A 22,020-nucleotide genomic window follows, 5' to 3' on the forward strand; every position below is an offset into this window, starting at 1 on the left:
TAATAATAGCTAACATTTATTATGACCGTAGACTGTGCCAAGATCTAGGCTGTGGGCTTTGAATGTATTATCCAATTTAATTCTCAGAGCCCCAATGAGGTAAGAGCGGTACTGTCTCCATCCTGCTGACAGGGAAGGTGATGCTGGGGGAGTTGAAAACTTGCCCATGATTGTAAACTAATAAGTGGCAAAAGTGGGATTCAGTCTGCCCGCTCCCAAAACGCATGTTCTTCATCATCCTGTAGGTCAGGCAAGGCTGGCAGGGAGAGCACCACTGACTTAATCCTGGTAATTCAGACCAGAGCCCCTTTCACTCTGGTGATTCCTGCAGCACCAACTAACTTCAAGTTGCTCGGAGTCTGTTGGGGGAGGCCAGAATTTTGTGTTTGCTCTATTCCTGTTTTAGCAGATATCCCCCTTTAGTAGGCAGGGTGAGCGAGCTGTTTTTCTGATTACAGTAGGTTTTTCAAAAGCCCAGGGATCAATGTCCTTGACCAAATTCCTTGGTCCGTGGTGGTGATCAGTGTCTTTGCTTCACCCTCCCTACTGACTCTGTCCAAGACAGCTTCCGTCTCTTATTACTTTGGCACAGAAGACTTTGCAAGAATCAAGTTCCTGTTGGACTCTTGGTGTCTGCACAGCATATGGGCTTGGTCTGCAGCATTCTTGCTTGCCCAGCAGAACATCCCGAAGAATGTCTGTTTTGGGTTCACTAGAAGACATTTGGGTCATCTCAAGCCCAAAATGGCTCCAGCTGCGCATGAATTACCATCCACTTCTGTTGCACAGTGGAGTGAATTGAAACAAAAGAATGCCATCACCTTTGTGCATTTGGTTCCTGATAGGAGCTGTGCTAGGAAGGGGGTACAGCAGTGAACAAAGGCCGACGTTGTCCCTCATGGAGCTTACAGACAAATACTAAAAACATAAAATAATTACAGATCAGGAAAATGAAGAGAAAATAACAGTCCTTATGAATGACACCAGAGGTCAAGCCATAAATTTGTTATGTTCTATAATTAGAAACACTGAGTTTGCTTTTAACTTTAAATAAGATGCATCTATAATAATGGCCTGTCTCTGTCTTCAGCCAGGTTTTCTTAATTCCAGTCAGTAGATTGTTGCATTCACTGTGGTGGTAACAAACAGGGTTTCTTAACTTTGGCCTAGGAGCCAGGTTTCCCCCAAGTCCGGTATCGTCTCTCGACTGTGTCCGTCTGAACCTCCTAAGGGTGACTAATGCAGATTTCCAGGCCCAGCCCCAGTCAACATAATCAGAACCCATGGAATACATGGAATCCCGACTCCATGTATGTAAAAAGAAACCCCAAGTGATTTTGATGCTGTCTTAAGCTTGAGAACCACTCAACTCAACCAGGACTAGAAATCCCTTCAGCCTTTACCACAACCTGGCCCACTTCTTGGTCCTTGTATCAGAGAAATCTCTTCCTTTTGTCAGGCATCTGTGAGTTTTTCTCCAGTGTGTTCAGGTGTTCCCTCTCCAAGACTAAATGTTCAGGCTGTGTCCTACCCCATACCCCTTGCTCTGAAGAACATGGAGGAGTTCCGTACCCACTGAATCCACAGCCCCCACTCACAATTCAGCACCCCCCATCCTCCTTCTCCCACCTCATCCTCTGATCACAGTTCCAGAAAGGTCACAGGAGCCACCCACTGATGTCTAACTTGACCTCCTTGTAGCATCTAACAGTGTGGCTGACCCTCCTCATCTACTGGTGCCTTTCTTTAATTTTTATTTATTTTGTTGAGATGCATTTGACATACAAATTTAGTTTTAGGTATACAAAATAATGATTCAGTATTTATATATATTGCAAAATGATCATCACAGTAAGTCCGGTGAACATCTGTCAGTTCATAGTTACAGGTTTTTTTTTTCTCGTGATGAGAACTTTTACTATCTGCTCTTAGCAATTTTCAAGTGTGTGGTGCAGTTTTGTTAACTAGGGTCACCATGTTGTATATTCTATCTCCAGGACTTAATTATTTTGTGACTGGAAGTTTGTACCTTTCGAGGTCCTTCAGTCATTTTGCCTACCACACCTCCTGCCTCTGGCGACCACCAGTCTGTTCTCTGTATCTGTGAACTTGTTTTGTTTTATTTTTGGATTCCACGTATGAGATCATGCATTATTTATCATTTTCTGTCTTATTTCATTTAGCCATACTGCCCTCAGGGTCCATCTATGCTAACACAAGATTTCATTCTTCCTTATGGTAGTAGTATTCCATTGTATATATACACCACATTTTCTTTCTCCATTCATTCATCAGGGGCCACTTAGGCTGTCTCCATATCTTGGCAGTTGTAAATGATGCTGTAGTGAGCATGGAGTGCAGATATATTTTTGAATTAGTGGTTTCATTTCCTTCAAATCAGTACCCAGAAGCGGGATTTCTAGGTCATATAGTAGCTCTATTTTGAATTTTTTGAGGATCCCGCATACTGTTTTTCTTTTTCTTTTTTTTAAAGATTTTATTTATTAGAGCATGAGGGTGGGGAGAGGCAGAGGGAGAAGGAGAAGCAGGCTCCCTGCTGAGCAGTGACACCCCCCCTCAACACCTCTGGATCCCAGGACCCTGAAATCATGACCTGAGCTCAAGGCAGACATTTCATCGACTGAGCCCCCACGGGCTCCTATGCTGTTTTGCACCATGCCTGCACCAATGTACATTCCTGCCAAAGTGCACAGGCATCTAGTGGTGGTAGTGACCCTTCTCCTCTATTGACGGTCGCTCTTCTCCAGGAAAGGGAGGGCATCTTGTGGTCTTATCTCCCACTGCTCTTCCTTTGTGGTGTCCTGGGACCCCACGCTTTCTGCTACCTCCTCTACACTGCCCACTTCCAGTTTCCCACTAGACATCATTTTTGGGTCCAGACAAACACTGGACACTACAATACATTTAAGTCTGAATCCAGTCCTGGTCTCAGACAGCTTTGCCTCTTCTGCCATTCCCTGAGAGGAATCCCCCATAATGTCTAAAACACACATGGTTCAAATTCGAAAGGTCCAAAAGGTATGCAGCAGATCATAGGTATTTCTCCCCACTGGCACCCATGTACCCAGTTTCCCCACCACATACTGGCCACCCCTGTTTCCATCCTCTGGATTCCTCCCTACTCCCATCTGGCTCCAGGTTCTGGTGCCAGCCTTTCTTTTATGGACTTTGACACCTCTTCTTTTTTGTTTTTATTCCTACTGAGGCTTAGTTGAAAACAGAGCCCAAACTAGAGGCCTCACCCTTCTAGCCAGCCTGTTGCATGCTTTCAGATGGGTCTTGTCTTACCCAGTGTTGCCCACTCCCCTCCTTACACTCTACAGACATCCCCCCGGTCCCCAAACTTGCTGAGGGACAACCTTCCAAGCTTGGCATCAAAGCTCCTCAAAGCTGAGCCTGCCCCATTTTCTCTGTCTCTCTTGCTTTGCCCCACTTTCCTCATGAATGAGATGGGGGTAATAGCAGTATTGAGTTCATACTATTTTTAAAGATTTTTTTTTAATTTTTTATTTATTTATGATAGGCACACAGTGAGAGAGAGAGAGGCAGAGACACAGGCAGAGGGAGAAGCAGGCTCCATGCACCGGGAGCCCGACGTGGGATTCGATCCCGGGTCTCCAGGATCGCGCCCTGGGCCAAAGGCAGGCGCCAAACCGCTGCGCCACCCAGGGATCCCTATTTTTAAAGATTTTTAAAAAATCTTTCCAGGTGTATCTTGGTATCTTTTAAATTTGATATGATTTTAAACTTACAGGAAAGTTGCAAAAATATAAGAAATTTCCGTAGACCCTTTACCCAAATTGACCAATTTTTACATGTTACCCGTTTACCTTATAGTCTCTCATTTTCCCTATGTGTATGTGAGTTTGTGTATGTGTACTTATATATACAAACATATATGATTAAATATATGAAACCATGATATATATAAACCATTTAAAAGTATGTTATAGGGACGCCTGAGTAGCTCAGTTGGTTAAGTGCCCCACTCTTGATCTCAGCTCAGGTCTTGACCTCAAGGTCAAGAGTTCAAGCCCCATATTGTGCCCCACATTGGGCTTCACGTTGGGCATGGAGCCTACTTAAAAAAATAATAATAATTTGGTTATTACTCTTAAATTGGACATCATGTCTCTTTCCACTAAGTACTTCAGTGTTTAGTATGTTTAGCATATGTGTGTATAAGAAATAAAACATCCTCTTACATAACCACACTTCATACAATTTTAGTAAGTTTAAGTTAAACTTATCTAAAATAAAAAAAAATAAAAAAATAAACTTATCTAAAATACTTTGCAGAATGCCCAACAGCATAGCATGCAGGTGCCAGTCGTTGTTAGCTGTGATTACTGAGCTCTCTTCATTGGTCTTCTGCATATAGTCCACCTATGTTAGTGATAGTACCCAGACATGCCCTACAATTTGCCATTCTCCCATCATGGCCCATTTCCCAGCCCAGCCTGAATCCGTGGAGGCCCCACCTCTTTCACAGCCCAGGTGGGGTGATGATGCCTGCTCCAGGAGGCCTTCCCTTATCCATCACCTCCCTCCCTGCTCCTGCCTGGAAGAGCTCTACTTTAAGTCAAGTCTCTTCTAGTCAAAACCAGAAAAAGCCCATCCCAGATGGCTCTGGAAAAAGACTACTGTGAACTAAGATTTTACAGGAATCTAAGGAAGGGAATAGCAGTCCTCACTGCCGGGCAGGTGGGACTGCAGCTGGTGGCCACAATTTATGATGTCTCCTGAAACCTACAACAACAGATCTAAAATTTGCTCATAAATTCACAACCTTGTTTCCAATCATTTCTGCCTCTAACTTTCTGTGTACACTTGGGCAAGCTACTTAAGCTCTTTGAGCCTCAGTTTCTTGCTTTATACAAATAAGGCTAAAATAATCACGATTTTATTGAGTGCTGAGTCTACACTAAATGCTTTATGTTTATTCAACCAATTGTCTAAGGGAGGTGCTGTAGTTCTCCCTATACACAGAGGAGGAAGTGGAGACATGGGGGGGGGGGGTGCTAAGTAATTTGCTTAAGGTCACACAGCTAGAAATCCCCAAAGCTGGGATTCAGTCTCAGGCTGTCTGGCTTCAGAGCTCCCACTCTTAAATTGCTATCCACTTTGAAGGATGATTGTGAGAATTGCGGCACAGATTCTTCGTGTAAGGCACTTATCGAACAGCAAGGCTCAGGCTAAGTACTCAAAAATGTTAAGTTATGACATTATCACAGCATTAGGTGACCCTGATCCCCTTCATGGCCCCAGCCAGTCTTATAACCCTTCAACCCCACAACCACAGTTAGCTCAGTGTCCAAAAATTCAGTGTGGATTTGGAAAAATTGCAGAGCTGACCTTGAGTTGGACTCACCTGGTATAGGAAACTGTGACAAGGGTCAGGGGTCATGTGGTACCAACCACAGCAGCTGTCTGCTCAGGAGACATTAAAAAAAATAATGTCTTATGGCAGTTGGCCATCCCCCAGTCATTCTTTCTCAGAACTTCTATGTAAATTGTTCTGATTCTGTGGCAATGAGTTTGATTTGGTGGGTACTGTGTGTGAGCACATGCTCGATTCTGACCCCTGCTTCTGGCCTCCCCCCGCCCCCCCCCCCCCATGTGACAGACTCCCACTCATTAGTGTGATTGATCCCTACCCTCTTGCTACTGGAAGTGCGGGTTGTGGACCTGCACATCAGTATTGCCAGGGAGCTTGTTAAATATACAGAATTTCAGACTCCACTCCAGGCCCACGGAATCAGAAACCGTTTTTGCTTTCTTTATTTTTAATATGGAATGCTTCAGAAATTTGTGTGTCATCCTTGCGCAGGGGCCGTGGTAATCTCTATCATTTCAGTTTTAGTATATGTGCTTCTGAAGCAAGCACCAGAAGCTGCATTTTAACAAGATCCCAGTGGTCCTTAAGCATGTTCATTTAATACTCCTTATTGTTTATTGTGTAGCCCTGGGTTTTTTGTTTGTTTTAGTTTTTTATTTTTGTTTTGTGGCTGACTAGCTCTTACCAAGCTATGATGTGGGCACACAATGTAGTCATACTATCAATAAGCAGTGGATTATTATCACCAGTTATAAACGCTGTCAGTGGATGAGTTTCTTAGCCTGTTCTCAGAGCTCCACGTGGAATAAGGGATTGAAGCCAGATGGAGTGTGAAAGTCAGTTCAAAGGGTATCACACCTGCTGAGAAAAGGCAGGTCCTGAGACTGTAACATATTCAGCAGTTGAGGCAGAGCAGATCGGGCTGTGCGGGAAATCCCCAGAGTGGCAAAACATGGCCCTTGGGGACATGGGCAGCTGGAAGGTGGGAACCCTTGGGAGGCTAGTGCCTGTGGCTGTAACACATAGTGAGGAGGTGGCCCAGCAGGCACTTGGCAAAGATCCCAAAGGCAGAGTTCCAACCCTCAGAGAACAGTGGCAAGAGCAAGACAAGGAGGTCTGGGGTTCCCCTGTAAGCTTCCCAGGCAGGGGCTTGAGCCAGTGAAACAAATGGCGGACTCCCTGGAACTAGTTCTGAATAGGCCAAAAATATTGCCATGAGGGTACTAGCAGAAACAATACCTACAGCCAAGGCTTAGGCTGGTTGAGCCAGAGGCCACACATGCAATCCCTGGTTCAAGCCAGAAGGACCCTGAGTAGGGTGGCAGAGACCAGGCTCCTGATGGAGGACCCAGGACAAGAGGGGCAGAAAGCCAGCTGTGGGCTGCAGAGAAAGTCTGTAAGAAGTCCGCAGACTGCCTTGCCTTTCCTGGCATGGAGTTGGCAGGGAGGTGTGGCCAGATTCCAGAAGGCTTTCCCATCACTGCTTGCTGGGCCCTGGTTCACCTGTGGACAGCCTTTTGGCGTTAAGTGTGGACCTTGCCCTGACACATTCCTGAGATAATGCCCATCGTCATCCCATGGAACACAGTGACAGCCATCCACGTGAGTGGGGCTCCTAACACCCTCCCTGGGTTCATTTCCAGTTTGTTTGATGTTGGTATGTCTGTCTGTGTAAAATGACTAAAGAACAAATCATTAGTGAGCTGTCCAAAGTCCCCTTGGGAACATTCCAGAAAAATAAACCAATATTCCATCAAAGCCACAAATGGCTCCACCCCCCCCCACCCCCCCGCCATTCCTTCAAAGCAGAGTTTCTCAGAGTGTGGTCCATAGACCTCCTGCCTTACTCCCCCAAGGAGCCCGTAAAACAGATTCCTGGGCCCCCACCTGAAATATACTGAATCAGAATCTCAGTGGAGCTCCAGGATTCTATATTTTTATTTTATTTTATTTTTTAAATTTTATTTTATTTATTGGAATCTACATTTTAAATATGCTACCCAGACAATTCTAATACACCTTAAACTTGAAGCCCTCTCTTCCCTGCCCCAGGAGATGCTCTCTGTGCTCTGCATGAACCCTGTGTGCGTCCTGCCTGCTGACACTCCCGCTCTGCATTGCTACACCCAGCTTAAAGGCTTCCTCTTACGGGAGCCTGCCTTGTCCCAGCTCGGGTAAAGGCCTCCCCCGCCCCCTGTGCACCATTCTCATATGCATCCACGGTGGAGCTGTGATCCTTTTCATGTCTATGTTCTCCACCCAGTGGGGAAGTGTCCTGCCTGTCTCCCAGGCCCGGCACAACGTCTTGCATGGAATCAGTCCTAGCAAATGCATGGATACCCTTGAAGGCAGCTGAGAGGCAACGGGCAAGTTGCAGAACGAAGGGTGATGAGTAGATGCCTCCTGATGAGAAGCTGCCACCCTCTGACTCCTCCCTTGGTCAGTCTGAAGTCCTGGGTCAGGTTTTCAAGCCAGAGGGTGAGCATTAGACCCAGGGAGAGCCCAGGGCTCTGAGTGGCAGGAGGCAGAGCCCAGCTGCATGGGGGTGAGGCGTCCTGGGTGGAAGCTCAGCTCTGGGTCTGCCGCTCAGGAAGCCTTCCTGATGTAGAAGAAAACACTCAAGGACAGTTTGCCAGCCCTGGCCTGACCCCGCACCCAGGGCCACTGGAATGTGCAAGCCTCCCTCTTGTCAGACAGGAGGCATTAAAGAATAGAGCTATTGGACCGTGGAACTCCCACAGAGCCTTCCCCCAGAGTTTCTCAGCGTTTGCTACCGTGATTCTCTGTGTAAGGCTCTGCACTGCTGTTTGCCAAACCGGTAACTGTTCACCCAACAGAAATCACACAGGCCGTCTTGGTCGTGTTGGTGAAGGGAGAGCTGGCTGTCTCTGTTCTAAAAATGCTGCCCATCACCTCTCTCTGAAACACAGGCCGCAGTTCCTTATCCTTCACTGGAACACCAGGAAGCCTGCTTTATGAGCCCAGGGTCCCTGCTCTGATCTTGCTTATCTGTGTGCCTCTGGTGGGTGGGAGGCCTTTTGGGGGCTGGCAGGGGAGCCACCAGAGGGAACTCTAGGTTAGCCCAGATGGTAGTGACCGCAGGGGACCTCAGTATAGGAGACGAACTGACCTCTTGATGCCTGAGGTCAGGGTAAGGGCAGTCTGCTCTCAATCCAAAGTAGGGTCAGAACCTTCCTTGGCCCTTGGAAGAGAAAAGATTGAATTATAGGGGCAGGGTGGAGTCGCTGAGGGCTCAGTGTGCAGTAGGCCCTCAGCAAAGCTTCTTGAGTTGATGAAAGGGGAGCATCCAGTTCTAGTTAATGTGGGCTATGTCACAGTTCTTCAGACATTTGCTCTAATTCCAGGGGATGGGGGCCAGGTAGTCTAAGATCGTGGGTAATTACTGAGTTTCTTTTGTGCCTTTTTTTCCACAAGCATATTATTTCTGAATCTACTCCCTTTCTTTTCTCATCTCCCCAGGTTATACTTGTTTTGCTTCTAGGAGGAAGACAATGCTGTGCTGTCATTTGGTCAGAATGTTATATTCAGAAATAAAGTTCATAAATCTTGCTAGAAGCTGAGGAAACTTCCTGGAGGTTGTGACCACTGCCACATACTGAGGAAAGTTACATTCATTTACTGTTTCACTTGTCCTCAGTAGCTGCTGAGGCCCAGAGAGATTAGGGAATTTATCAAGATCACACAGCAAGTTGGCACAAGGGGTTGGGTTTCCATCCAGGGCTCAGGGCTTGTCACTGCCGCATTGTCTCCTGGAGGTCATTGGCTCGCGTTGATGTAACATTGCTAACACTCATTGAGTTCTCTACCACTTCTCAGAGGGTTTTGTGTATGTGTCCTGATTTGAGAATTAGTTAAGCTTTCGCACTCTCCTGGGTGCAGCAACTGGAATCCAGGCGCTGGAGGAAGTTCCTGCCTCCTTCCTAGAGTCCACAGGCAGCCAGATCCCACAGGCCCTGCTCTATAAGGTGGTGAGGACAGGAGGTGTTGCCAGCGGGTGGTGGGCAGCATGGCCAGGGGGTGTGGAGGAGGTGGAGTTGTGATGACCCATGGGACGCAGGCTCCCTGTTAGCTCCCAGGCACTGCATCCTGGGCCCTCCCCCTGCCACAACCCCCTCTTCTACTTCCCTCTTTAGCCCCTGCCCTCTTAGGATTTGGAAAAGTGAACACAGAGGCCTTTCCAGAAGAGTCCTGTTCTCCAGTATTCCCAGTATCCTTGCTCACTGGAGGGAGGGAGGGAGGGAGGGAGAGAAACAGAGACAGAGACAGAGAGAGAGGGAGAGGGAGGGAGAGGAACAGGATTGTATGGGAAGGAGAGGCAAATGTATGGGAACAGTTAAGATGCAATTGCTAATGACTCCTGGAATTTGTCTCCTAAATGTCCTCCTTGCACGCAGGGACGCTGCCTGCCTTTGTGAGAAGCCAGGCAACACTGAATGATGTGTTATCAATACAGTACAATAGCCCTCGACGTCATGAAGATCCCGGTGTTAGGAGGACACAGCCATGAGGAGATGGAGGGGCCTTTTTACACAGCATGATCCAGCTTTTATTGTATAACCCCTGGGCCTACTGGCCCTTTGTTCCTGTTCTCTTTGACAAAGGATTTTTTTTTTTTTTAACTTTCTGATTAGAAACCAGTAGTTTAAGCCTGCTAATCACCTCTTTCGGCTTGGCATGCAAACCAGGGAAAGGCCATAGCACTTAATCTGTTTGCAAGGGCTCTCTCAGTTCCAGAAGTTCAGAAACAGTCAGCACCTCCCCACCCCCAACTTCAAAACATCATTCAGGGTAATTCCTACTGCAATTATAATAATAAACATTCTGAGGTGTATTACCTATTAGTTTACTTTTTAAAACATTTATTTTTGATTGGGTAAAACAGACACAAAATTTACCATGTTAACCATAGTAAGCATCCAGTTCATGATATTGAACACATTCACATTGCTGTGCATGGCAACCATCGTTCTTTCTGTTGTATCAGTTTGATTGCTCTGGGTACCTCATATGATGGAGTCACACAGTATTTGGTATTTGTCGTCTTGTGACTGGTTTGTTTCACTTAGTGTCACGCCCTCCAGGTTCATCCATTGCTGTTGCATGCAGCAGAATTTCCTTCCTTTTTTAAGGCCGAATAATATTCCATTGTGTGTACCTGCAATATTTTGTTTATCCACTTATCCAACTCATGGACACAGGGCTTGCTTTCACCTTTGGATTATTATGAATGATGCTGCTCTGACGGGCATATGAATATCTGTTCACGTCTTTGCCTTTAAATCCTTTGGCTGTAACCCCAGAAGTCCAGAAGGGGAACTTCTGGATCATATGGTAATTCTACTTTTAATTTTTGGAGGAGTTGGGATGCCTGGGTGGCTCAGCGGTTGGGCGGCTGCTTTCGGCTGAGGTTGTGATCCCAGGATCTGGGATCGAGTCCCACGTCGGGGTCCCTGCATGGAGCTTGCTTCTCCCTCTGCCTGTGTCTCTGCCTCTCTCTGTGTGTGTCTCTCATGAATAAATAAATCTTTAAAAAACATTTTTTTTTGAGGAGTCATTGCACTTTTCTCCACCGTGGCTGCACCATTTTACATCTACAGCAGCCATGTGCAGGGTGTCCCATTTCCCACAGCCTCACCAACGCACTTGTTATTTTCTGGGTTTTTGTATAGTAGCCATCCAAATGGGTGTGAAATGGTATCTCGTGGTTTGGATTTGCATTTCCCTGCTGATAAGTAAGCAGTGTTGAGCATCTACATGGATACTTTTTAAAAAACTAACTGCATCAGGACACCTGGGTGATTCATTTGGTTATGTTGTCTGCCTTTGGCTCAAGTCATGATCTCGCAATGCTGGATAGAGCCCTGCATTAGGCTCTCTGCTTCTCCCTCTCCTGCCCCTCCCCTCACTCGTGTGCTTGCGCGCGTGCACTCTCTCTCTCTCTCTAATAAATACAATCTTTAAAAAAATTTTGGAAATAAAAAACTAACTCCTCACGTCCTTCCAATTATAGAGAGGCAGTAAAATGTATATTCAAGGAGCTGAATGCTAGAAGCCAAATGCCTGGGTTTAATGGTGGCTTCACTCCCTACTGACTTTGTCACCTGGGTCAGCTGCAAGACCTCTTTGTGCTTCAGTTTCACATCTGTAAAATGGGATAATATGTAAACAGATCTCACAGGGCTCCTAAGAGGACTCGGGGAACTAACACAGCGAAGTCCCATAGATTACCTCATGACTTGCTAGCAGTGGGCTGACTGTGGGGAGCATTACTTTCCCTGAACAGAGTTGAACCTGCTGCCTCCCATCTGCTGGGGAAAGCTTTCTTCTCTGCCTACTGTGTATCAGGTGGGGACATTTGAGGTGAGACGGTAGCTGGAATCTGGAGGGTTTTCATACCCCAAGGGTGGGCATGTCAGGAGGAAGAAGAACCGCGGCAGCCTTTGATAGCCATCCTGAAACTTGGCAGACCCTCGCTTTGAGAGCCAGTGTTTGCAGAGCTCTGGTAACTGGGAGGGAGATGGGGACAAGATCCAGCAATCGAGTGGAAAGGGAGCTGCTGTGGTCCCTCACCCAGTAACTTTTACAGCAAATAACCATCTGGATGAGGAATGGCTCCTGATGCCTTAAGGAAGATGGGTAGCTAAGGGTTTGTGTTGCTGCCCGTGTTACTGTAGGACACTGCATCCTAAGGGTTTGCCTGACTGTCCTCAGGTCCGTGCTCCCTGGGTCCCCTGAGTCTCAGCATTTGGGCCTCCATATAGTGCCCCATCTGTAGAACATTCCACCTAGTCCCAGAGAGATCAGGGTTTGCCTGTTGTTCTGATGTGAATTCCAGGCATGTCAGAAGGACCCTGGGGTGACAGCTTTCCCTTTGCTTCCCAGAGCACATCTCTGACCTGGTCCCCTCAGGGGAAGATGTCATGGGAAATTCCTCCTCATTTCTGATCCTTCCCCAAAGCCTAACCCAATTTTCTCAGCCAGGCAGAGGAGCACATGCACTGAAGGGAGAGCACCCCTCTCCTGCCTTCACCTGGTTAACTGTCTTTTCCAAGCCCATCTTGGAATATCATTTCCTCAAGAAATCATTTCCTGACACCCCAGATGGGGCCAGGTTTGGGGTTTACATTCCCTCACAGAGCAGTATTCTTTTTCTTTAAATCAGTTGTTCAGTGATAATTAGCTAATTAGACCTCATGTCTTTTTCTGTTTAATGTCAGCCTAGGACTTTTCTAGACAGCCATTCTCAAAGTGTGGTTCCTTGGAGGTCCCAGGGATTCTCTTAGGGCATCTGCAAAGTCAAAACTTCATAATACTAAGAAGTTATTTGCCTTTTTTACTTTGGGTCTATCACGAGAGGACGGTGCAGTTTTCCAGAGGCTACATGATATGTGATTTTGCAACAGATTGATGCAAATGCATCTCTTAGGACTCAACTGTCTTCTGTTAAGCTTTACATTAAAGAGTTTTGCAAAAATATAAAGTAATACGACTCTTCTAATTTTTTGGCAGGGACTTAGAAAACATCTAAGTGTAAAAAAGTTTATAAGTGTATAAATTTAAAATGTTTAATTAAAAAAAGGTTAACAAGGGATCCCTGGGTGGCGCAGCGGTTTGGCGCCTGCCTTTGGCCCAGGGCGCGATCCTGGAGACCCGGGATCGAATCCCACATCGGGCTCCCGGTGCATGGAGCCTGCTTCTCCCTCTGCCTGTGTCTCTGCCTCTCTCTCTCTCTCTCTGTGACCATCATAAATAAATAAAAATTTAAAAAAAAAAAAAAAAAAAAAAAAAAAAAAAAAAAGGTTAACATGCAATGCGATTACTATTGTTATTTTCAAAGAAATTAATAAGTATTTTCAAATTTTTTGTTTTGATTTCTAATATGGTAAATATTGATAGACAAACACACATGAACAAAACCTCTTAGAAGTTCTCCAGTTTTAAGATGGTGAAGGGGTCCTAAGACCAGAAAGTTTGAGAACTACTATCGTAGACAAGAGTCTATAACCTCTTTCTATAAAGAACTAGAGAGTAAACATTTCAGGTTTTGTGGACCATACCACCTGTCTTAACTTTATAGCACAAAGGCAGTCAGAGGTAATATATAAAGAAATAGGGATGGCTGTGTGCCACTGAAAACTACTTTATTTGCAAAAACAGGCAATGCATGAGTTTGGCCTGCAGGCAGTAGTTGGCCATCCCCTGCTCTAGACTACAGGCTCTGTTAGGTCAGGAACTGCATCTAACTTGTAAATTACTTTATCCCCAATACCTAGCACTTGCTCTATGTAGTAGATATTCAGTACTTTTAACAGAGTGTTTAAGCTGCTGGCAGCACAAGTCAGAAATAATAGTAGCTTAACTTCAAGAGTTAACTTTACTTCTTTATCATATTTTTTAAAAAATCACAAGACAAGCCAGTCAGGATTGGAGTGGTAGCTCCACATGGTGATCAGGTACCCAGGTTCCTTAAGCCTCTCTGCCCCACCATTCTTAGCACATTGCTTCTATCATTATACTCACCTCACTGCCCAACAAAGTTTAAGAAGCCTCAAGAGAATAAAGCTGGTCTGTCAATGAATTAACTGCCCATCACGACAAAATGTTTTGGGTTGGTTTTTTGTTGTTGTTTTTTTTTTTTGTTTTTTTTAAAAGATTTATTTGAGAGAGAGAGATAGCGAGAGAGCACAAGAGGGGAGGAGAGGGAGAAGCAGGCTCCCCGCTGAGCAGGGAGTCCCATGTGGGGCTCAATCCCAGGACCCTGAGATTACGACCCAAGCTGAAGGTAGATGCTTAACCGACTGGGCCACCCAGGTGCTCCCACAACAAAACATTTTTAAAGAAAGAAAACAAAATCCAGATTCTCAGAAGCTCAGTAGTCACCACATCGAGCATATAATAGAAAAGGTACTTAGACCTAGGAGGAAAGTTGGTAGAGACAGATCCACAGATGGCAGAGATGATGGAATTAGCAGAAAAATGACTGTAAAGTAAGGATTATAGATATGTTTAAGGATTCAAAGGAAAAGAAACTAGTAGAGAAATGGAACCAAATAAAAATTCTAGATGAAAACTATAGTACCTGCAGCGAAAAATCTGCTAGATGGATCTAACATTAGATTGGATGTTGTAGGAAAAGAAGAGGACACTGAACTTAAAGTTGGGGCTATAGAAACTATCCAGACTAGGCACAGAGAGAAGAAAAGCTGGGGAAGAACAAGTCAGAACCTCAGTGATCTGCGGGACATTCCATAGTCTAACAAGTGTATATTTGGATTCTCGAAAGGAGAGAGAGAGAAATTGAGAAAGAAAATATATTTGAAGACATAATGACTGAAAAGTTCCAGAATTGATGGAAAATATCAACCCACAGATCCAAGAAATTCAACAAACCCCACACAGGAGGAGAATCATGTGGACAATCCTACCCAGACACATTCATAATCATGTTGCTGAAAACTGAAGTCAAAGAGAAAAACCTTAAAATCAGGCAATGAATAAATACATATGATGTATGGGAGAACAATGAGCCTTATTACTGTCTTCTCATCAGAAACAGAGCCCCAAAATAATTGCATTATATATTTAAGATGCTAAGCCAGGGGTTTAGGGGACTGTCAGTCTACAATCCTCTATCCAACAACAAAAATCCTTTAATGATGAGGGTAAAAACCAAGATATTTTCAGATAAAAGCTGAGAGAAATTCTTACCAGCAGACTTACACAAAAAGCAATGTCAAAAGAAATTCTTCAGGCTGAAAGAAAATGATATCAGATGGAAACTTGGATCTCCATGAGAGATTAAGAGCCCCCGAAATATAAAAGACTTTAAAATTTTTCTTGATTTCTTTAAAAGATAATTGTTTAAAGCTAACATAATAGTGTATTGTGGATGATTTCTTTAGAGTAGGAAAAAAGAATCAAACAGATGAGACAAATAGAAGACAATTGGCAAGTTCGTAGACTTGAATCCAGCTGTATTAATAATTTATTAAAAGTAAAGGGATTTAGGGACACCTGGGTGGCTCACAGTATTGAGCTGCCTTCGGCTTAGGGCGGGATCCCAGGATCCGGGATCGAGTCCCTCATTGGGCTCCCATTGAGGAGCCTGCTTCTCCCTCTGCCTGTGTCTCTGCCTGTGTGTCTCTCATGAATAAATAAATGAATCTTAAAAAAAAAAAAAAAAGTAAAGGGATTAAACACTCTAGTTAAAAGGTACTGTCAGGTTGAGGGTGGGAGGAACAAGTGTTTAAGCTACCAACAAAAGATTCCCTTTAAATATAAATATACAGTTAGGCAAAAAGTAAAAGGATGAGAAAGGGTGGGGAGATACTAATCAAAAGACAACTGGAATGGCTATAATGACAAAATACAAAGTATTCCAGAAACAGGAGTATACCAGGTACAGAGACAGAGCTTTTGTTATAATGGGTCAGTTCCTCAAAAAGACATAATAATCCTGAACGTGTACACACCTAATAGCTGAGTTCAAAATACATGAGGAAGGGATCCAGGAGAGCCGGTTTTCCAGCTTTTTGCAAGGGGAAGGATTGATGGAGACATTTCCTCATTCTTGGCCTGATCTTCTTTGAGTCAGTGAGGAGGACAGAGGTGGGCAGAAGGAAGCCGAAGTCGGCAGCTTCCTTCTGTGCTCAGCGTTGTGACCACTTGTGTCCCTCCTTCCCTCTCAGAAGGCAGGCTCTGGGGCTCTCTGACAAGAGCCCTTCCATACAGTTCCCACAGGGCACTTCAACTCTTCTGGCCACAGAAGAGGTGAAGCATTTTCTGGCACCTGCCAATCTCACGTGAAGTGCCAGACAGGATTTAGGGTTATGGCTCCTGAGGTTTGGAAAGGGCTGAGGTCTTGGAGTGATGGGTATGGTCAGTGTTGGTCACTGGGAACTCCAGGTGTCCCGGGACACAGAATAAGGTAGTAGTGTCCACCCTAAGGCTGACGCCTGCCATTCAGATACTAAAAGGGGCTGAGTCAGCATCCAGTGGGACAGGAGGAAGGCGTTAGGAGAATTTTTGAGCAATAACAAAAAGTTGCCTGGAAGAGAAGTTGGTTCTCAGATGGGGTGTGCCTGGTTGGCAAAGAACTGCATTGTTTTCATGCTGTCCCATTTTCTGACAATCCAGCAATGATTGCTTGCTTGCTTCCTTCCCAGACTTTTTAAAAAAAAAATTCTGGTAAAATTCACACAACAAAATATACAATCTTAAGCATTTTTAAGTGTCCACTTCATGGTGTTAAGCACATTCACATTGCTGTGCAACCATCACCGCCCTCCATCTCCAGAATTCTTTTCATCTTGCAAAACCAGAACTCTGTCCTCATGCAGTGCTCATCTCTCCCTCAGCCCCTGGCAACTACCATTCTACTCTCTATAAATTTAACTACCTTAGGTATTTTTAAAAAGATTTTATTTATTTATTCATGAGAGACACATAAAGAGAGGTAGAGACATAGGTGGGGGGAGAAGCAGGCTCCCTGTGGGGAGTCCAATGCAGGACTCGATCCCAGGATCCCTGGGATCATGACCTGAGCTGAAGGTAGATGCTCAACCACTGAGCCACCCAGGTTCCCCTACTTTAGGTATTTCATATTAAGTGGAATCATAAAGTTTTTGTCTTTCTGTGACTGGCTTATTTCAGGTAGCATGATGTCCTCTGGGTTCATCCATCTTGTAGCTTGTGTCAGCACGTCCTTTTTAAAGGCAGAATAATATCCTATTGTATGTACACACTACCTGTTGTTTTTCTGTTTATCTATTGATGGACACTGGGGTTACTTCCACCTTTCAGCTATTGTGAATTATGCTGCAGTGAATGTGAGGTTGTAGCAGTGATTCCTTTCTGTTTTGTTTTGTTTAAAGGTTTTGAGGTGAATGTGGGGATAGAAATTAGTGGTTCAGGATGCTGGCATGACAGCCTCATTTCACACTTGAGACCTAGAACAAAAATACACATCTGGGAGAGTTTGTCCTTGTAAGTTTGCATTTTTGAGGGGACAGCTGAGATTATTCTATAGGTGAGGTCTTTTAAAGTCTGCCCCACCCCTCTGCCAATCCTTTGTCCTTTGTGGTCCTCATGGCCACCGTCTGAGTTAAAGTGTCGTTTTTTAGCATTGGCTATTCTAACAGTCCCTGGATAGGAGGGTAGCCAGACTCCAAGAAAATTTTCCAGCAACTCACATTGCAACTCCTCTTGGAATTTTTTTTCTTCCATAGGACTTTCCAGAGTAAATTGCTCTTCTTCTCGGAAGCTTCTCATATTTCTCCAATGCCCATAGAAAACCCCAAAATTTCTGAGCATGATTCAGGGCCCCACTAGCTTTCCTAGGTCCTTCCCCCTCTCCTTCCCTACATTCCTTCATTTAATTGATTGGTTCATTTGTTCACCCTGTGTCCTATATTTTCATGTTTGTTTCTGAAATGAATGTCTAATACTGACTCATTCAATGGTGTGTTAAAGGGCCCCCCAGCACATAGAAAATGCTTAGAATGTTTATGATTAAGAGAGTTTTACCTTCTGGGGTTCCTTAGCTCTCCACTGACAACCTTGGGAGGTAAATCCTTTCATAGGATTGTCCCAATTGACAATTTGGGAAATGGAGCTTTGGAAGTGTGGAGAAATACGTTTGTTATTGGTCCTTGGATCAAATTCAGATTCAGAACCAGGGCATTCCTCTGAGTGAGATCGTGGCTTTCTAAGACCCTCTGAAGCTGGAGGCAGCAAGAATAAATGCTCTCAGGGCCTCTGGATGTGTCTTACTCTCCAAGTAAAGGTGAGGCCTTGCTGGGGCAGACTCTGATTGAAGAACCATGAAAGGCCAGTGCTTGTAGATGTTCACCTAACAAAAACCCAAGTGTAAAATGATGTAGTGTAACATAAAGTTGGCTACTTTCCCAACTCTGGAAGGATATATAATACTACTATAAACTCATGTTGGAAGGAGCATTCTTCTTGATAGGGAACCCAGGAGCAAGGAAAAAGCCTTACAGAAATCTGTCACGTTCATGCTGACAAACTTCTGAACACTTGGCTGGATCATCCAGGAGGTTGAAGCAAGTGGGTGGATGTGGACTCCTTCCTCCAATGTGCAACCCACTGAAAACCTGAGGCTAGGGACAGAACTGGGATCGCAAACACCTGCAGAGGGTGGAAGGCCTTGCTCAGGTCACTCGGCTAAGAAAAGCTGAGCTGGGTCTCCCACAGTTGAGGAGTCCACGTTCATTGCTTCTTCTGACCTATCATGCAGCCAGTTTTTATACACATCTTCCATTTGAAGGCTGCATTGTACAATGGAAAGAGTGTAGGCTTAGGCACCATTTGCAACTGTGGCCAAGTTAGCTCAGCCTCAGCAGTCCCATGCTCATGGTATAGATAAGAACACTTGCTTCCCTGGGCTGCACTGAAGACCAGCGAGCTAACTGGGTAAAGCAGCCAACAGGTGCCTAGGACAAAGTCAGTTATTAACGGTGCTGTTTCCTGGTGAGTCCTTGCTTCATCTACTCTTCCTTCACTTGGCCGTGCACACAACCACTGCCTGGGATTTGCTCCATGTGCTCAGGATTCTTGTTTGATTGCACTGTAGGTGTTATCACTAAAGAAATAGAAAGTTCTAATCGGATGCAAACATCATACAAGTGCAATCATCCTTTCCCTTCTGATTCTAGCATTTCCATTGGCCTCGCCAGCAGTCTTGGGGTAGGGATGTGGAATTGTTTCCTTTCCTTTCCCCCAAAGGTATCTGCATGACCTCAATGTCTGGTGATTCTTTGCTGAGGCATCTGGGACTTACTTGGTCAGCTTAGCCAACATCTACCCTAGGCTGGCTGTGCCCACCTCTCCCCACCTCCAGTAAAACAGACAAGCCTCATTGAGAAAATCAGCTTTGTCTGGAGTGAACAGGTGGGCCTCAGGATCTTTGCCACTTGTGAAGTTGGCCTTGCCCTTTGTCTCCCCCTCTCCAGGGTACCTTTTTCTACCTCCCTGGCAATATCTCAGGAAGAAAGTTCTACCCTAGAGTTTCCAGGAAGCCACTTGATTGCATTATTGACTGATAACCTCATTTACCCTGGAGCAGAGAGACCTGTAGTTTGGAATTATACTTAGGATAACGTATGCTGGCGTCAATGCCCAAGTGAAAAATTGAGAAGGCCTGGTTACTGCCAAGCCCGAGTCAGACATCATTTAGAAGGCTTTGAGGTTTCTTATTTTATAGATTTAAAAAGCGCTCCTTCTTCTTTTGAGACCTAACTTCAAAGAACTCATTCCAGGTCACACTTCCTTTTGGTAAATCTTAACCAGTGTAAATGTTTACTTTTGTGTTGTAAATCCTAGGAGGTAGAGGGAGGAGGAATTTTAGAAGCAGGTGTTCTGCCAGCAAAAGTTAAAACTTAATCTGCTGTTTGGGGTGTTTTGGGGAGAGGGATGGCTGGGGAGGGGAGCATTTATAATCAACGAGCCATGCTAATGAACCTGGAATCAGTAGACTGCCTTTTTGCCACATTGTATGAATTCTTGGACTGTGCTCCTGGCCCACTGGACAGGAGGAGAGCTTAGGAAGACCTGCCTTGCTTCCACCCCTTTGGGTGCAGGGGTGGGTGTCAGTGAATGAGTGGAAGAAACAGGGCAAAACAATAATTAAAAGGATAGAAAGCTAAACAAAGGGGAGAGTAAAATGATATAAAGTGATATTCATCAAAAACCATGGCTTTAGTTCAAAATGTAAGTTCCTCACATGATTACTGAGAGAAGTCTCCACTCCCCTGCCACCACCCCCGCCCCCAGCCTGGGTCTCCTTCACCGCATCCATGGACATAGTTCATTGAACTGGAAGGTCTTTGGGATTGGCCTGGGACCTGCACTCGCCACAAAAAAAAAAAAAAAGAAAAGACTTCTGAGCTTCAGTTTGCTGCCTAAGAAACACCCCTTTGGAAGAAACCCTTGAAAAACTGAGCAATTCTGTGAAAAACTGAGCTACTTAGGTGTTGTGTAATGAGCAAAAGCATTCTTCTCCAAGACTCCGTTTTCCTATCAAGAAAATGGAGCTAACAATAGGTACCTTCAGAATTGTGAGAATGACTTGGGATTGTGTGTGCTCAGCATAGTGTTCAGTAACCATTATTGTTACTCCCACCCTTACAAAGCCCACCATATGTGTATATGAAATGTGCTGGAGGGGGGTGATTTGGTGGAAGGGGATTCTGGGATAATGAAACTAAGACTTCTCTTCACCTCCACAGGCACTCATGCCCCTTTGCCTTGCTCTTTCCTCTCTTTATCTAGAAACAGGTAGGGCTGGCAGGGCAGAAGAAAGGGACATAGAGCATAGGAGCAGCATACATACAGTGAGGGTGTCTCGGAGGCAGTGGTCAGGTTTAGGGGATACAGGGTTCTGCAGAGTAAGAAGAGGAAGATAGAGAAAAAGATGGGCCCTCTTCACCATCCTCACCCCTAAAGCTGCTGAATCTTCTGGTGCATCCGGAATCCTCTACAACCAATCCCTTCCTGCCTCCCCAGAGTCCCAAACTGACCACAAGACAGTCATTTGTGGGTGATTCACACAGCCCTTCCCAAGTTTGGGATCACCAGGCTGCCCCCCTCCCACACTGGGGGTCTTGCTTCAGACTGCAGCTTTGCTACTTCCTCATGGAACCTTGAGTGTGAGAGCAGCAAAACCAGAAAACAGCCTGACTCTCATGCTGGGAGCTGCATAGGTAAGTTAAGGGACATCCATGTAGTAAAGTGCCATGTAGATAATTAACAAGCATGAGATACAGCTACAGGTGCTGATAGGGAAAGAATTCCAAGATGCATGATTAAGCAAATAACAAGATGCAGAATAGTATATTTTATGTTAAAAGAAATGGAATCAGGGACGCCGGGGTGGTTCTGTGGTTGAACGTCTGCCATTGGCTCAGATCATGATCCTGGGGTCCTGGGGTCGAGTCCCCACATCAGGCTCCCCTCGAGGAGCCTGCTTCTCCCTCTGCCTATGTCTCTGCCTCTCTCTCTGTGTCTCTCATGAATAAATAAATAAAACCTTTAAAAAAAGAAATGGGGTTAAAAATACTTATACAACCATAAATATAGTGTTTTAGAGGGGATTGAAGGAATTCTCTATTCCATGGAACATTTGGTCCACGTAGGATTAAAATAGCTGCTGGTCCAGGACCACCCTTGGAGAATCACTACTTTAAAACTACTTTGTGTTAATACTTTGTGTTAATACCTATTCCACTTAACTCAGTTACCTGCCTGGATCATGTTGTGACTTGAGTTTGCAACCCCAAGTCAACTGAGAGTCAGATGAGGGAGATTATGTATGCATTGTAGTAGAATTTATCAGTTTTAAGATTAACTTGTGTTTTTTTGTTTTGTTTTTTTTGTGTTAACATCTTCAAATTGGGGATGCATCTCAGAAATGCTTTTGGCCATGGTCCTTGCCCACACATGCACAAACTCTGGTATTCCTGCTAGTGCAACTGGTGCTGTGGTCCTGCTGAGTTTCAGCTACAAACCACTTAAGAACGACTGTGGACAGACCTTTGTTCTTTTATTAAAAAACCTTTCTTTGGTACCTTCTGGTAGAATCAGGAACATACCAGAATCAGAACTCAAAGTTATTTTCAGTA

At 44.9% G+C, this 22,020-nt stretch overlaps 1 protein-coding gene and 1 non-coding gene across 5 annotated transcripts in view; one reads left to right on the forward strand and one right to left on the reverse strand.

The window, feature by feature from the left end:
* The window catches only part of WWC1 (WW and C2 domain containing 1), a 150,355-nt gene that overhangs the window by 12,905 nt on the left and 115,430 nt on the right, over window positions 1-22,020 (forward strand). The window lies entirely within an intron of this gene.
* LOC121488494 lies at window positions 5,807-5,908 on the reverse strand. Its single transcript, XR_005987117.1, has one exon. It is a non-coding gene; the product is annotated as a U6 spliceosomal RNA (small nuclear RNA).

Source organism: Vulpes lagopus, chromosome 3 (assembly GCF_018345385.1).
Source record: "Vulpes lagopus strain Blue_001 chromosome 3, ASM1834538v1, whole genome shotgun sequence".
In the NCBI taxonomy this organism is placed as follows: Eukaryota; Metazoa; Chordata; class Mammalia; order Carnivora; family Canidae; genus Vulpes; species Vulpes lagopus.